This window comes from Dromiciops gliroides, chromosome 4, assembly GCF_019393635.1.
Source record: "Dromiciops gliroides isolate mDroGli1 chromosome 4, mDroGli1.pri, whole genome shotgun sequence".
Lineage (NCBI taxonomy): Eukaryota > Metazoa > Chordata > Mammalia > Microbiotheria > Microbiotheriidae > Dromiciops > Dromiciops gliroides.
In genome coordinates this window covers 52,567,648-52,584,323 of record NC_057864.1, presented here as the reverse complement: position 1 = coordinate 52,584,323, position 16,676 = coordinate 52,567,648, and positions in this window count along the sequence as shown.

Here is a 16,676-nt window from a genome sequence, read left to right as displayed (position 1 = left end):
ACATTTACAAGGCTCTTTTCTCATAACCACCCTGTGACATGGGGTGCATATATTATTCCATTTGGTGGGTTTAAAAATAGGAGCTCAGATAAGGCGGGTAAGTTGCCCATAGTCACAGAGCTTTAAAGTGTCAGAGCCCAAGTTTCTTGATTCTCTTTGTCCATTAAACCATTGGATCTGAGTTCTTGGTGCTAGAAATAGCCACCTGAGGTTACCCATAATTATAGGTTATCCATAATAATAGGACAAAATACTACCAGGAAAGTTGGGAGGTGGGGTGAGATGGGAAAAGTCTTTAGAATGGATGGGTGGGGTGGTACTTGCTTTCAGTTCACTATACTGAGGAGGCTGAAATTGGAGATCCATTTTGAGTTCTGAGTTGCAGTAGGGTTAAAGCCAATTGTTTATCTGCACTGTCTCCCTCAGAGTAGAGAGCCACCAGGCTTCCTAAGGAGGGGTGAACCACTACAGGTCAGAAAAACAGAATTGAAGCTCACAGGCTGATGAAGGAAGGAAGGAAGGAAGGAAGGAAGGAAGGAAGGAAGGAAGGAAGGAAGGAAGGAAGGAAGGAAGGAAGGAAGGAAGGAAATCCTGAAGACAAAGAGAAAGAATTCCAAGAAGGAAAACACATGAATTCTCTGAAGGAAAGAAAACACAGCTGTACAGGCAACTCACCAATTGAGTTAGATATTTACAAGATTCATACAGAAGTTGGAGGCAACCGCTAATAACCGAGGGTCCAGCAATTAATCTATCTGCCAATAAGCACCTACTATATGCCAGGCATTGTATGATGGAGATACAAAGACAGAGCATACAAAAACATGCCATGGTCCTATAAAAATGGTATTAGGACTACTAATGCTCAAAATAAATTGAGGCTGGCATGGAAAATTAAGAAAAACAAAAAGGGAGTGTGTCTGCTGGTTGTTGTTTTTTTAAGCTACATTAGGGGAAATGGAGACATGGTGTGATGTATTGTAGTGGTATCAAACTCAAATAGAAATAGAGGGCCACTAATTCATACATAAGGATCCCTGCTGGCCACATAACGATTTAGTTCTGAACTATGTTTTATTGTATTTTTATTTATTTTATAAAATTTCCCAATTACATTTTAATCAGATTTGGGTTATACTCAGGAGTATTGTTGATTGCAGGTGACCCACAGGCCTTGTGTCTGACACATCTGATGTAGTGGCTGGAGAAGTAGTCTCAGAATCAGAAAGACCTGGGTTCAAGTCCTGTCTCTGACATAGTATAGTTGTGACCCTGGACAAGTTACTTAAACTCTCAATGTTCTAGACAACTTTCTAAGACCATAAATTTTAGAGAACGTGCTTCCTCATCTTAGAGTTCTCTATATCAGTGAATTCACCAATTTAGTCCCTATTCCTATGGGAAAAAGAAGGAATGAGGGTGGAGTCAAGATGGTAGAGTAGAAAGAACAGAAAGCACCTCCTCCCCAGCCCCAACTCAGACTCCTCCAAACAGATCTAGAAAATATGGCAGACTGAAGCCTGCTCAGACAATCCAAGAAAAAGCAGTGAGTCATTTGTTCAGCCTAGTTTGGCCCAGGGACATAGACAAAGTAGTTTGCTAGTACTTGGAATGTAGTTTGGCCAGGAATCAAGCAGTCCAGGGCCCCGGAACTATACACAAAGGCAAGACAAGGACCTAGACTCATAATGGAACAAATGTTGACTGGCAGCTTTGTTGCTCACTGTCCAGTTTTGGGTCACAGACCCAGGGCAGATAGTAGAAGGGAAGTGTACCTAGGTGTGACAATCCAGAAGCAGTTGTAAGCTTTGGGTTGTGTACCTAGCAAGAAGCAGGTTCAGAAGCAAGTATGAGCTGTGTATTTCTGACCCCAAGAGAAAACAACCAGGCTTCCAGTTCTAGCTTCTAGCCTGATCTGAAGCCTGCAGAGGAATAACTAGGGCAGGAATATCAAACCAAAAGGGAGTCTACAATTCTGTCACTGAATCAACATACCTTTCTAACTGGCTGATAGAGGCTTGAGTACAATAGCAGCAGTTTACTCAGATCCAAAACCAAGGTTAAGAATCTACAGGGCTCAGTCCAAGGGAGTAGTAAATCAGACTTTGCCCTGGATCATACCACTTTAGTAACATGAAAGCTTACAGGTCCCTAGTCTGAGATGTCCTTGAAAGCCTAGAATAACACAATAATTAATACACCAAGAAAACATCATCAGGGCCAACCTACATCTTCCCTGCAGAAATGTAAAGAGCCTGGCCTTTCTGAAGTCAGAAAGTAGGCTGGTAAAATAAACAAACAAAAAAACAATCCCATCACAAAAACCAGATAAGACATATACTCAGAAGAAGAGAATGACTTCAAAATATCTACAAGCAAAGCATGAAAGAAAAACACAGCTTAGGCACAAATTCAGCAAGAATTCCTAGACATGATGAAACAAGAGTTTTAAAATGTTCTTATAAATGAAATGAGAGCACTGGAGGGAAAAATGGAAAAGAAGTGAGAGTTATAAAAGAATGAATAGGAAAGGGAATTAACAACTTGAAACAAGAGGTACAAAAGACTCCTAAAGCAACACTTTCCCTGAAAATTTGAATGGAACAAATTGAAGCCAGTCGCTCCATGAAGCAACAATAAATATTAAAACAAAGTTCAAAGATTTTTTTTTAAATAGAAAAAAAACAATTGATCTGGAAAACAGATCAAGGAGAAAAAAAAATTAAGAATCATTTCACTACCTGAACATCATAACCAAAACCAGAGCCTAGTCATCTTATTTCAAAAAAAAAAAATTAAAAATAAAACAGCCCAAGTCATGCAGACCCAGAGTGAGCAGGGTTTACTGGGGGTCCCTGGCATGGAACTGGCTCAGTGGGCATGGCTGTTTGTTGGGCCGCCCCGGCCCTCCTTGGCACATTTAGCGAGGTTTCTCTGGGATGCAGCCCAGGGAGGGGATAGGACCCCAACCCTGAGGCTGCTGGTGGGCGACCTCCCTTAGATAGTCTCTCCTCTTGGGGCCCCAAAAGCCACTTGCTGTAAGAAGCTCCAACCCCCAAGGTCTGAAGGGCCATCTTCTCTGGATGGCTCCAAAATCGGCTTAGTTTTTCCTGACAATCTCTCCCTGGAGAAGCTGGGGTTGGAGGGGCTTTAGGGAGCCTCCCTATGGAGGATGGGGCCCAGGAGCTGCATTTACTTTGTTTGTCATCTGCTTCTTGTACTGAACACCCATCCAATAAACTTGCCAGCCATGCCTCTCCCCCCACCAAAAAAAAAAACTAAATAAAAAAATAGATAGATAAATAAGTAAGTAAATAAATGAATGAAAGAATAAATAACTAAATAAATGGATAGATAAATTGGCCAAGATGCCTTGGAACCAGAGGGTAAAGTGGAAGCAGAAAGAATTTATGAGTTACCTTCTAAAAGAAACCTCAAAATGACAACTCTCAGGAGCATTATATCCAAAATCCAGAGTAATGTGATGAAATAATGGGATTTAGCAGATACTCAAAGACCCACCTGGAGATTAATCTATACTGATTGAATCAAGTGAGAGTGATTGACTGCTGATTAAGCCTACTTCAAGTTAATTGGATTGTAATCACACCTGGCTATCCCTTAAGAAAATATTGTTCTCAGAAACTAGACTGTGAACTCAACTTGAGAACACCTTCAAAGACAATGGATTTGGATGCAACCAATCACCCTGAAGCAGTGTGTAAGGACCACCTCTGTTCCAGATCTATAAAAAAGCTTCCACAAACAGCTTGTGAGTGAGTTCCTGATTAAAGCAGACTCGTGGAGGAGGACTTCAGGAAGAACCCAACCAGGCTAGAACTCTAGGCTAGGTAGGACTTCTTTTTCTTAACTCCTTGTGAATACCTCTATGCTTTAATAAATGTTTAATGCCTAAAGACTGGTGCTGAAGCTTCTGATTTAAGGTGACCACAATTTAGATTTTAAACATCACAGTTTCTAGGTCAAAGAAAAAATATTGAAAGCAGTCAGAAAGAAAGAATTAAAGTGCCAAAGAGTCACAATCATAATCACACACAATTTAGAAGCCATCATCATACATGCACAGAGAGCTTTTAAAATAAAATGCTCTAGAGGACAAAGAAGGGCCTATGGTGAAGAATAACTTGATCAGCAAAATTGAATATAATCCTACAGGGGGAAAATGGATCTTTAATAAAAGACTTCTAAGCATTCTTGATGAAATGACCCAAGCTTTGTAAAAACTTTGAAGTTCAAACACAGGAGTTAAGAGAAACATAAAAGAGTAAATATGAATGAACAATGATAAAGGACTAAAAAAAAGCTAAACTGATTACATTTTATTATAGGGAGATAATACATATGATCCCTCTGAATCGTATCACCATGAAAGCTCAGAGTCTAATTAAACAAGGGCTCAGAGTGGCTCTGTTATATCTTAATGATCTTAAAAGAAGAATATAAAGGGAGGGGAAGAGGATTATACTAGAGGAGGAAAGTTAGGGGAAACTATCTCATATAATCATAGTGTGTACGGAGAAGTCTATACAAACTAGGAGGAAGGTATAGGGAGAATGGCTGATACTTAAACCTCACTCTCATCTGAACTAGTCAAAAAATGGAAGAATAAAGATACCCCCACCACACAATTGAGTGAAGAAATGCATTTTACTCAACAGGGAATTAGGATAAAGAGAGAAAGGAGAAGGAGAAATTAGAGAAAATATGGACTAAGGGAGGGATTAGTCCTAAGCAAAATAAACTCTATGGATATACAAAAATATTTATAGTTCTTTTTCAGGTGGCAAAGAAAGGGAATCTTAGGAAGTACCCATTAATTGAGAATAGCTGGATATGTTTCTGTTTATAAATGTGATGAAATACTATTGTGCTATTGGAAATTATAAAGGAGTTATTTTAATAGTATTTTATTTTATTTTTTTCCAATTACATGTAAAGATAGTTTTTAACATTCATTTTTGGAAAATTTTAAGTTCCAAATTTTTCTCCCTACGTCTTTTCCCTCCTTACTCCTGAATCCAGAAAGCAATCTTATACAGGTTATACATTACAACCATGTTAAACATATTTCCACATTAGTCATGTTGTGAGAAGAATCAGAACAAAAGGGAAGAAAATGCAAGAAAGAAGAAATTAAAAGGCACAACACCAACAAAAATGAAAATAGCATGCTTCAATCTGCATCCAGGATCCATAGTTCTTTTCTGGATGTGGAGAGCATTTTCTACCTGAGTCTTTTGGCATTTTCTTGGATCATTGTATTGGTGAGAAGCTAAGTCTAACACAGTTGATCATCACACAATATTGTTATTTGTACAATGTTCTCCCGGTTCTGCTCATTTCACTCATCATCAATTCAGGTAAGTCCGGGTTTTTCTGAAATCTGTCTGCTCATCATTTCTTACAGCACAATAGTATTCCATTACATTCATATACCATAACTTGTTTAACCATTCTCCAATTGATGGACATCCCTTCAATTTCCAATTCTTTGAAGCCACAAACAAAAAGAGCAGCTATAAATACTTTTGTTCATGTGGGTCATTTTCCTTTTTTTATGATCTCTTTAGGATATAGACCTGGTAGTGGTATTACTGGCTCAAAAGGTATGCATATGCCTTTTGGGCATGGTTCCAAATTGTTCTCCAAAATGGCTGGATCAGTTCACAATGCACCAACAATGCATAAATGTTCCAATTTCTCTACATCTTTTTCCAACATTTATCATTTTCCTTTCTTGTCATATTAGCCAATTGGATAGGTGTGAGGTGGTACCTCAGAGTAGTTTTAATTTTCATTTCTCTTAAAGGAGTTATTTTTTTTAATTAATAAAGTATTTTATTTTTTTTCCATTACATGTAAAGATAGTTCTCAACTTTTGTTTATACAAGCTTTATAATTTCAGATTTTTCTCCCTCCCTCCCCTCCCCTCCCCCCCCTCCCCTAGACAGCAGGTAATCTGATATAGGTTTTATATATATATATACACACATAATAACATTAAACATATTTCTGTGTTAGTCATGTTATAAGAGAAAAAATCAGAGCAATGATGAAAAACCTCAAAATAGAAAAAAAACAACAGCATCAAAAACAAAGAAATAGTATGGTTCATTCAGCATCTATATTCCGCAGTTCTTTTTTTTTTCCTTGGATTTGGAGATCCTCTTCTATCACAAGTTCCCTGGAACTCTTCTGTTCCATTGCATTGGTGAGAAGAATATAGTCCATCACAGTAGATCAACACTCAATGTTGATGATACTGTGTACAATGTTCTTCTGGTTCTGCTCATCTCACTCATCATCAGCTCACGGAAGACCCTCCAAGTTTCTCTGAACTCCTCTTGCTAAAGGAGTTATTTTCAAAGAAACAAGGAGAGACTTGTATAAATTGATGCAGAGTGAAGTGAATGGAACCAAGGAAACAATTTATACAATGACAACTAGAACACCGGGCTAAATTTAATCAGATGAAAATTAATAGGACTAAAAGATGGTGCAGTAGATAAAGCACTGGCCCTGGATTCAGGAGGACCTGAGTTCAAATCCAGCCTCAGACACTTGACACTTACTAGCTGTGTGACCCTAGGCAAGTCATTCAACCCTCATTGCTCCGCCCCCCCCCAAAAAAGTTAAATCCATCTCCAGTTTCATAAGTAGAAAATAAGGGAAGCATTACTAGGCAGTGGTTTATCTGAAAAAAAAAATACCAGGACATTTTGATGGTGTGCAAATCAAAATGATTCAAAAATGTAATATGACATAAAAAGATATTGTGATCTTGTGTTGCATTAAGAGGGCAATAGGGTCTAGGAAAAGGAGGTGGTAGTCCCATTGTACTCTGTCCTGATCAGAAATACATCCAGAGTATTGTATTTTAGGGAGGACACTGACAAGCTAGAGATTGTTCAGAGGAGACAATCAGAAGGGTTGGGTGAAGGGTTTCTAGTTTCTGTCAAAGGAGAATCACTTGAAGGAAGTGAGAACGTTTATATCTTGGAACAGAAAAGGCTGTGATAGTCCTCTCCAAGTACCAGAAAAGCTGCCATGGAGTTTCCTTGGTCCAAGAGGTAGAACCAAGAACCAATTTCACCTTTGTAACATCTCTCTAATACTCCCCCTTCTCTCCTCTGATAGTGTCACCACCCTGGTGCAGGCCCTCATCTCCTCACTCTTGGACCATTGCAATATCCTTCTGGTGAGTCTGCCTGCCTCAAGTCTCTCTTTACTCCAATCTATCCTCCATTCAACAGCTATGTGTTGCAGTAGAGAACACTGGCCCTGAAATCAAAGGGACCTGAGTTCAAATGTGACCTCAGACACTTCTTACCTGTGTGACTTTGGGCAAGTCATTTAACCCCAATTGCCTTAAAATATCCAGGGCCATCTCCAGTAGTCCTGATATATATCTTGCCATTGGACATGGATGGCTCTGAAGGAGAGAATGAGGTTGGTGACCTTGCACAGCCCTCCCTCACTTAAATCCAGTAGCACCCCGATGTCATGGTCCTCTTTGAGATCAAATGACAAACAACCATTCAGCCACCAAAGTGATTTACCTAAAGCGCATGCCTGACCACATCACCTCTTACTCAATAAACTACACTATTACTTTCAGGATCAAATATAAAAGGGCTTAGAATCAGGAAGACTTAATTTCATGAATTCAAATCCTGCCTCAGATACTTATAGCTGTGTGACCCTGGGCAAGTCACTTAACACTATTTGCCTCAGTTTTCTCATCTGTAAAAATAAGCTGGAGATGAAAATGACAAAACACTCCAGTATCTTTGCCAAAAAGTACCTCAGAAGTGGGGGTCACAAAGAGTTGAACACAACTGAACAACAACAACAAAAATAAAATACAAAATCCTCTGGCATTCAAAGCTCTTCATAATTTATCCCCTTCTACTTTTTCAGTCTTCTTACACCTTGTCCATGAACATGCTCTTTGATCCAGCGACACTGACCTCCTTGGTGTTGTACAAACAAGACACCATCTGGAATTGTGAAGGGGGAGTCAAGATGGTGGAGTGAAACCAGGAAGCTGCCTGAGCTCTCCCAAATTTACCTCAGAAATGTTTAAATAAGCCTCTTGACAAATTCTGGAGCTGCAAAACCTGCAAAAAATGGAGTAAAATAATCTTCTTATTTAAGGTAACGTGGAAGATCTTTGGGAAAGGTCTGTTTCATCTGGGTAAAAGAGGAGCACAGCTCAGTGCAAAGCGTATTTGGTCAAACCAGCAAAAGGCTTTTAGCCACAGCACAGATCAGCAGCTAAGGCCCAAGGTCCTAGCTCAGCAAGCTAGAGGCACAGCAGGCCAACACAGAAGGCAATGTGCTAGCCAATAGGCCCAAGTAGACTGGGCCACTCCAATGCAGTGAGTGAGTTGCAAACTGCTGACACCTCAGAGTGAAAAGCCGGTGACTGGGCCCCTGGCTCCCAGCAAAAGAAGCTTGGGACAGTGCATGCTGTACCCCAGGAGCAGAACTCAGCCTTAAAGGATGCAAAAGAGGCTAAAATCTGAATAAGAAACAGAAAGGAACCCTCAACATTGATAATTACTATGGTGACAGGGAGGATAAAGACACCATCTCTCAGCTCTGGGCATTTTTTTTCTGATTGTTCCCATGTGCCTGAAATGCTATCCCTCTTCATCTCCACCTCCTGCTTTCCCCGAATTCCTTTAAGCCCCAACTAAAATCCCATTTTCTAACAGGAAGCCTTTTCCAATCCCTCTTAATTTTACTACTTTCCCTCTCTTAATTATGTCCTATTTATCCTATATATAGCTTATTTGCATGTATCTGTTTACTTGTTGTCTCCCCCTTAAGACTGTAATCTCCTTGGGGCATAGACTGTATTTTGTCTCTTTTTGTATCCCCAGGGCTCAGCATTGCACCTGCTTAGACGTTTATTGACTGACAATAGGGAGAAATTACCAAGAAGGTACATTTAAGCTTGATGTCAGGAAAAATTTCCTAACAATTAGAGCTCTCTAAAAGTAAAATGAGATGCCTTAGAATGTGTTGAGCTCCTTCTCATTGATGGCCTTCAAGCAAAGGCTGGATGAGGACTTGTCAGGTGTGTTGTGGTAGAGACTGATGTTGAGTTTTGAGTTTGACTAGTTTTCCAAAGAGATACCTTCTAACACCAACATATTGCAATTCTATAAGTAATGGGGGATTGAGCAGGGAGAGTCCAGTTCTTAGGAACATGAATAATGTGTTCTGTGTGATTCAATCCTCCCTGTGGAGAAGAAGTTAAATCTGCTTCTGGAAGTGCCTGATAGTATAGAAGAGAGGACCTGGCTCTCCACTCAGAGCACATTAAAGTATTAACTGCCTCTTTTTTGTTGATTTACATCATAATGAAGAAAAACTTTGTGATGAATTTCTTTTGACTTTTTTTTTTGGGGGGGGGGATGAGGCAATCAGGGTTAAGTGACATGCCCAGGGTCACACAACTACTAAGTGTCAAGTGTCTGAGGCTGGATTTGAACCTCAGACACTTGATACTTACTAGCTGTGTGACCCTGGGCAAGTCATTTAACCCCAATTGCCTACCCCCCCCAAAAAATTAATTAATTAATGTTTTTAAAAAGGCCTGGGGTTTGGTGAAATTCAATTTCTCTATAAGCCAGTAATATTCTGTGACAGGGCAGGGTGTGCTGGAGCCAGTTCATCTTGTCTCAGGAGAGCTGATAGTAAAATTTTCAGTGTGAGCATTTACATCTCAGAAATTGACAAACGCTACAAATAAAGTCTTGATTTATTGTTTTCTTGATTGTCTACACTTAAGAAAGTTGTGGAGAAAATGTATAATAAGGCAGATTAAACTTAAAAGTGTGAAATATGTAATTTCCCCCCAGAGAGCTGGTTGTTAAACATTTGCCAGCACACCCTAGAATGGGGGAAGGAGAGGAGAAAGTTCATTGGACCTGAAGGAAAGTATCCAAAATGAGGAAGAACTGGTCTAGTCAGATCACATCTTGAATATTGTGTTTGGTTCTGTGTGTCATATTTTAGGGAGGATATTGACACCCTGGCCCATGTGCAGAGGAGAACAATCAGCAAAATGAGGAAATGAAAAAAACCATGCCCCAGAAGATCAACGGAAATTATTGGATGTTTTCAGCCTGTAAGAGGGAAGGTTTTGGGGTAGCTAGGTGGTGCAGTGGATAAAGCACTGGCCTTGGATTTAGGAGGACCTGAGTTCAAATCCAGACACTTGACACTTACTAGCTGTGTGACCTTGGGCAAGTCACTTCACCCTCATTGCCCCACCAAAAAAAAAAAAAGATGGAAGGTTTTGGGGCCCTTAATCACTGACTTCAAGTATTTGAAAGGCCATCCTGTGGAAAGGGATTAAGTTTGATTTTTGTTATCCTATGAGACAAAATGTGGAACAATGGGAAGACTTTGCAAAGCAGCAGGTCTGGGATTTATATGAGAAAAAAAAGTACTCAGTTCTATCCAACTTTAAAACGTCTGTCTTCACTCATCCTCTTTGCTTTACTTCTGTGCTTAAAGAAGAAATCTTTCTCCTCATTACTGCCTGATTGTGTTGTTAATACAACCCCCTTCCACCTCTTCTCAGTCCTTGCTCTATTAATTGTCCTCTTTCTTGCATCTTTCATCTCTCATCATTTTTCATCTTTGCTGACTTTCTTGTAGTTTGTCTTTCCAATCTACTTATTTTAAAAATGTTTTCCCATCTTCTTATAATGTGCTTAGCTCTCCTTTTTCCTTAAAAAAAGAAATCTCCCCTTGATTTTTCAACCTCCCTCTAACTTCCTCAATATTTTGCTCCTTCTCTTAACCACCAAACTTTTTGGAAGAGCTATCTACATTTAATTCCTCATCATCCATTCGCTCATTATAAGTCACGTTTCATCCTATCCTCTCTTATTGGATAAGCTTGCTCCAAGGTCACCAATGACCAATCAATCACCTTATCTCAAGTCTCATCCTCCTTGATCTTTTTGCAAGATTTAACCACATTCACCATTCCCATCTGAACTTCACAATTCTATCTTTCCTGTTGGCTTCCTTGACATCAGTTATACTATCTTCATTAGAAAATGTTCTGTATTAATGGGGTCCCTGCTTCACACTGGGAGAATCACTGTCCTAACCTGAGGCATGTTTGGTTTCTGTTCCTCTTGTCATCCTGCTGACTTTTAGTAGAACCCTGTGATTGCTACATCAGTCCCCCTGGGGAGTGTTTCCTGGTCAGACCACTTCCTTATAAAGTCCCTTAAGGGAAGAGATATCCAGGGGAGGAGGAAAGAAGCATGGCTGAATTATATATGTGGTGAAATTTCAGGGACACAAGGGAGGTTCCCTCTACCTGGATACATTTGCCCAGGGAATGTAGGCCTTGGGAGACCTGCTACCCTAGGGAGCCTGGGATAACTGGGGAATCTCAAGAGCCTCTTAGGAAACACTACCAAAATGTGGTCGAGAAGCACAGAAAGAGAAGCCCCTTCAGACACCAACAACTTCTCAGCTCTCTTGGGCTGGCCCTGAGCCTGGCCTCTAAGGCCATCACATCATCCTTGGGCCCTGAGCAGGGAAGACCCTCTGCTGCTACATACTGGGAAGAGAGTAATCCCTGCAGTGACTATTCCCAAGGGGAGAAAGATGGTGTCTTCTCTGACCCTGACTGATAAGTGTGCCTGTCCACTGGAACAGCTCTCCAGACTTAGGGGATTTGCCCAAAAGACAAAGACCAAACAGGGATGCTAAAAGTAAGAAGTTTTCACTTGGTACCTCTTAATTTGCACGAGAAAAAGCTTGAGGCATAAGGGGATACCCAGCAATGGCAGGGGCAGTAGGGGAAGGACAAGGCAGGGGCAGTAGGGGAAGGATGAATGGTCTCTAGGCTAGGGCAGGAGGAGGAAAGGGATTCAATAAGGGTTCTCCAGGGGGCAGCTACATGGTACGGTGGATAAAGCAGTAGCCCTGGCTTTCAGGAGGACCTGAGTTCAAATCCAGCCTCAGACACTTGACACTTACTAGCTGTGTGACCCTGGGCAAGTCACTTAACCCTCATTGCCCTGCCAAAGAAAAAAAAAACTAATAATAATAATCCAAAGAGGGTAATCTTTTTGTCTCAGCACTTCCAGCTTCTACTTTCTGGTCAGTACTGCTAATGATGGTGGGAAACTGCCTGGAGCCCATATCCTCCACTAAGGCTTCCACACCTCTCCTGTCCCCCATCCAATCAGCTTTGGGTATTGGGAGACGACACCTCTGTCTACATACTAAGACAGCCCACATACCAGGACAACAGCCCCCTACCTGGGTCAGCAGTGAAATAGGCCAGCACCATGGGCTTACATGGGGAGGGGTTGGCATGGGGTTCTTGCTCAGTTTAGTTTTTTGCTTTTGTTGTTACAAGCAGGGAGCTGTAAAGAGCTTGCATGAAGCATGGACAGTCCTAGAGGAAAAGGTAACCACTACAGAGAAAAAAGAGAGACAGAGACAGACAGAGAGACAGAGACAGAGAGAGAAGAGTAGGCCATCTCTAGAGCAGAGACAGCCTTTCAAAAGAAAGGAATGCTCAGGAGCCACAAAATGTTTGTTTAGTTTTGCTTCCTGATTACCCCAATGAAGACAGGGGCAAACATTACAGGTCAGCCGCTGGCCTCTGACAGGCTTTATGGGAAGGTCCCTGACCTGCATGAGGTCCTCAGTGTGTCCATCTAGAAGCCTGGGAAGAACTGTCTCTTGCTGCCACAACTGGACATCTGGGAATCCCTGGTCCCACACCTTCCTCACACCTGACTCAGGAAAAGAGTTGTGACTTCGCTTTTTCTTTCCTTAAGTTAGTAACCATTGATTAAGTGCCTACTACATGCCAGGAATTGTGCTAAGGGCTGAGGAGACAGAGAAGGGCCAAAGACAATCCCTGCATTCAAGGAACTCAGTCTAATGGTGGAGACAACATCCCTCCAAGTAGGTACAGAGAAGCTATATTGAGGATTAACTGGAACTAACCAACAGAGGGAAGGCACTAAGATTAATGGGTATCAGGAAAGGCATCTTGTAGAAGGCAGGATTTTCCCTGGGACTTGAAGCAAGCTAGGGAAGCCAGGGGGCTTTCTGGAGTGAGGGAGAGCATTCATTTGGTCAGTCTTGGTTACAGGAGACATTTTGCCCTGTGCAGGGTGGGCTCTTCATTCCCCATCCAGTAAGAACCCAAGGTCTAGGGCAGGGGATCAGCCTGGAGTCACCTTGGAGTGTAGCGGAATTTCAGAAGTGAGGCTGGATTTCATGGAGCTCCTGGGAGGAACAAGAACCCCAAATGGCTGAGCTGGTGAGAAACAACCCACAGGATTCAAGTGCTAACAGTGAATTTGCCTATACTGGGCATTGAGTGCCACTCAGTTGATGCAGAGAAGAAAAGAGGAAAGCCCTGTCCTCATAAATGTTGCAGTCCAGGGGACAGGCCATTGCTTTCTTTGTCACACATTTTCAACAGATTGTCCCTGTTTGATGATTCAGCGCATTCCCCAAATCATGGGACTTACCACTTGCCTTACTGTTTCTTGGAATTGCTCCTTTCTTGTTCTTTGTCTCATGTTTGGTCCAGATAAGACCTCCACCCCAAGGCACATGGTGCTGGAATAGAACATCTCCCCTAACCTGAGTGTGATGTATGTCTTGATTAGCTTGTGCATTGACATTATTGCAAGAGCATGCCCCTATCTGAGAGACCCCACTGGAGAATTCTCTAATGTTTGTCCCTTTATTAAAATTCTGCATAAGGCTCGCCCAGGATTAGGAGCTTAACGGGAAAGGCTGAGGATTATAATCTTTGCTAACTCATGTTTTTAGAACATATAAAAGCTGGTAGACTGAGACATGGGTTTCTGAGCTACCAATCAAAGGCAGAGAAAAACCCTCCAAAGTGGCCACTGAGCTGCAGTATTGACTAAAAACTATTAGCCTTCTTAAAACTATTGACCCTATCCACCCAGCCAATTACCTAAAGCAGTTGCTATGCTCTCAAGGACCCCAGTGTATTCAAGAATCTGGAGGTCAAAGTTTGGGTGAAATGTATATGTTCCCATCAAGTCACTTTACCAATAAACAGTTGTGGTCAATGGTATGGCAAGTACAGATTCCTTTCTTGGCTCAGAATCCACACTTTGAGAGAAAAAAGAAAACCCTATTGGACTGGCCCAAGGGTCCCTTTCTGATGGCAGGCCAGCACTGTGACTTCCAGAAGAATGGAGAAAGAGAGACATTTAGAAGAGGAATTAGGCTTGATTTCTTTGTTTCTATCAGACAAAAAAGTAGTAAGGAAGGCCCAAATTCAAGTTCTTCCTATGATACAAACTAATTAATCATTGACAAATCACTTCAGCTTTCATTGCTCTAGACAGCTGCAAACTCCTGGACTCCTCCCACACCCATGAAATCACAAGTCTAGACTGCAAAAACCCATCAACAACCACAAACATTCAAATAAAAAGTAAATGTATATAAATATAAATTATAAATAAATACATTAGACAGAAGGCCATAAATTCCAAACCATTCACCATTTGTAAATTAGTTTTTTGACAAAATAATTTTAATGACATCTTCTGAATGTTTAAGACATGTTTTTCTTGTTCATTTCAAAAATTGGTTTCTTTGTAAGAAAACAGGGAGCAGCTAGGTGGTGCAGTGGATAAAGCACTGAGCCTGGATTTAGGAGGACCTGAGTTCAAATCCAGCCTCAGATACTTGACAGGTACTAGCTGTGTGATCCTAGGCAAGTCCCTTAACCCTCATTGCCCCGCAAAAAAGGAAAAAAAAAGTCATTTGTATGTTTTTCTGACTCTGTTCACTTTGCATGATTTTATGTAAGCCTTTCCACATTTTTGTATCCTTCGTATTTTGTCATTTCCATTACATTCATAGGCCACAATTTATTTAGCTATTCCTCAGTCACTGGATGTATGTGTTTCCAACTGAGAGAGATTAAAATAATTTAAGATTCTTTGGAATAAATCTTGTTCAATAAACATCAGCAAAAGTATGAAACACAGAAATAAATGCTTGCCAAATGTTTTCACCTGTGTGCATGGCCCACAGCAGGCACTTACTGAATTCTTGGTGATGGCTTGATTGAGAACAGATATTTTTAATAATCTGATTCTGAATGGCAAGAATGAATTAGGTGCACATTCTCATTTTTTCCTGTTATGATTAAAGCTACACATCATCACCCATCCTTTAAGACCTACCTCAAATTCTCAGCAATGCAGTGATCCAAAGGATACATAATGAAAAAATGCTCTACACCTCCAGAGAAAAAACTGATGGAGTCTGAACGCAGATGGAAGAATGCTATTTTCTCTTTCTTTATCTTTTTCAGACGTCTTTATTTAAAGTTTTGAATTCCAAATTCTTTCCCTCCTTCCCTCCCTTTCCCTCCCCTGCCTGAGGTGAATAGCAATCACATATAGGTTATACATGTACAATTATGTAAAACGTTACCATATTACTCATTTTGTATAGGAAAAGTTGAATAAAATTTTAAAAAGTAAAGAAAAAAGTAAAAAAGTAGCATACTTCAGTCTGTTCAATCCATATCAGTACTTTCTTTAGAGGCAGATCCTATGCTTCATCATTAGTCCTTTGGAATTGTCTTGGATCATTGTATTGCTGAGAATGGTTGTCATTCACAGTTCTTCATTAAACAATACTGCTGTCACTGTGCAAAACAATCTCCTGGTTCTGCTGACTTCACTATACATTAGTTCATATATGTCCTTCAAGGCCTTTCTGAAATCATAATGCTAGTCATTTCTCATAGCACAATAATATTCCAGCACAATCATATACTACAGCTTGTCTAGCTATTCCCCAACTGATGGGCATTCTTTGATTTCCAATTTTTAGCCACCACAAAAAGTTGTTAATTTTTGTGCAAATAGGTCTTTCTTTTTGGGGATGCCTTTGGGACATAAACCTAGCAGTGGTATTGATGGATCAAAGGGTATGAACAGTTTTATAGTGTTTTGGGCATAGTTCCAAATTGTTCTCCAGAATGGTTGGATCAGTTCATAACTCCACCAAAAGTGTATTAGTGTCCCAGTCTTCCCACATCTCCTCCAACATCCAACAATTTCCTTTTTTGTTATATCAGCCACTCTGATTGGTGTGAGATGGTACCTCAGAGTTGTTTTAATTTGCATTTCTCTGACCAATAGTGATTTAGAGTATTTTTTCATATGACTATAGATTACTTTGTTTTCTTTGTCTAAAAACTGTTCATATCCTTTGACCATTTATCATTTGAAGAATGACATATTTTAATAAATTTGACTTCATTCTCTGTATATTTGAGAAATGAGGCTTTTATCAGGGATACTGTTGCAAAATTTCTTTCCCAGTTTTCTGATTTCCTTATAATTTTTGTTGCATTAGTTTTGTTTTTGCACATGATTTTTAATTTTATGTAGTTAAAATTACCTATTTTCATTTTTTAATGCTCTCTATATCTTCTTTGGTACTAAATTCTTCCCCAATCCATAAATCTGACAGATAAACTATTCCATGCTTTATTAATTTGGTTATGAAATCACCCTATATGTGTAAATCCTGTACCCATTTTGACCTAGTTTACTGCCATACTATTTTCCAGTTTTCCC